Genomic DNA, 1,488 nt, shown 5'->3' with positions numbered 1-1,488 from the left:
GGAAACTCCTATTTATACTAAACCTAAAAACTAGGTAAAAATCATGCAAAAGTCGAGCATAATCCCCAAAATATGGAAAAGAAACAAAATCTAACAAAATATGAAAAATTGCCAAAATTGGAAAATTCGCCAAATTTTTGGCCTGTGGGGCCGCGTGGTTCAACAAAAAATTCCAATTGAAGTTTCGTTATGCCACCATGTGGCCGCATGGTGTTTTTGCTGTGCGGTCGCACAGGCTTATTTTCAGCCTCCGGTTTCATCGTTTGACAACAAATTGATCTAAGTTGATTCGGCTTTCGACCCAAACATGAAAGTTGCTCCATTTTGAATCCCGAACATAGTTCCATCAATGGTTTCTTGAACGAGCAATCTCATCGCTTGTTTCACCTGCTTTGCCCTTGATCGCGTCATTCGTCCGCCATCAACTATCAACGTGTCTTGTCTCGCACTTGCCTTCATCGGGCTCGACTCTTGGACCATATCGCAACCAATATCATTAGTAAGAAATTATACAAACTGAAAGATATGCATAAAATTAATAGAAAAAATGGGCATCAATATATCCTAAAGTTACCGATAGCAACTCGATCCACTACTGGTTCACCTTCTTCTTGAATCTTATTTTCAGTGTCATCCTCTTCGCTATTCTCATCTTCAGCATCCTCGTCTTCATCAATTTCCATGTAATGTAGGTCTTCATTGCTCTTAACATCATCCTCTTTGCTATCTCCATCTTAATCAGTTGATACCATTAGAATTAAATTAGACAAAATTATGAATAACATAATACTTTATTTTGGAAAATAGGCAGAAATAAATGCCGAACGTACAATAAGCCACTTGCTCGGCTTTTGCTTCACCATCTTATTTATTCTTATCGTCAACACTACTATTGAAATGCCCAAGACCCTCCGTATCACAACCTGACGACCATAACAGTTTTACATCAAATGGGTTTTCTCCATCGTATCGAAAAACAAAGATAACCCCAGATTCCAAAGAGTTGTCACGAACAAATTTTTCCCATCCATCACAAAAAAAACAGTCACTCAATTTTTGCCGTTTTCACAGGCCATAGATTTTTGTAGCAAACTTGAAGGAATACTCTTTCTGGTAGAGCTCCTTGTAATTGTGAACTAAAGATCTTTGGAAGTTCCTACGAACAATAAGATAAATGGAATTAGATCATAGCAAAACTCTTTGAACATTGAAGAGCCATTTCTAGTTCAATGCACATTTTCCTTACTGTCATGAAGTTTTTGTCTAGATCTTTAAATATCACACTCTAAAAGAATAAAATAGGGTAAAAAAATTCTCTAGCATAATTTTACCTAATTCTTGACACTACAAATCTTTGTGTCCTAAAGTTATTCTCTAACAACTTTTATTCTTCTGCTCACATTATACGAGGTGAAAAATAAACCAATCACCCAAATTTTCATTATCCTGGATCGCAATAGATATGTCAGGAAATACTAAGCATATTAA

At 36.2% G+C, this 1,488-nt stretch overlaps 1 long non-coding RNA gene across 1 annotated transcript; it reads right to left on the bottom strand.

Moving 5' to 3' along the window:
• Positions 1-618: 618 nt before the first annotated feature.
• LOC111383663 lies at positions 619-903 on the bottom strand. Its single transcript, XR_002700777.1, has 2 exons — positions 831-903; positions 619-733 (listed from the first exon to the last, which is right to left on the bottom strand). It is a non-coding gene; the product is annotated as an uncharacterized LOC111383663 (long non-coding RNA).
• Between the last annotated feature and the right edge of the window lie 585 nt (positions 904-1,488).

Source organism: Olea europaea, unplaced genomic scaffold (genome assembly GCF_002742605.1).
Source record: "Olea europaea var. sylvestris unplaced genomic scaffold, O_europaea_v1 scaffold27332, whole genome shotgun sequence".
Taxonomy (NCBI): domain Eukaryota; kingdom Viridiplantae; phylum Streptophyta; class Magnoliopsida; order Lamiales; family Oleaceae; genus Olea; species Olea europaea.
The sequence above is the reverse complement of the archived record's forward strand: the minus strand, read 5'-3'. Positions and strand labels throughout refer to the sequence as shown.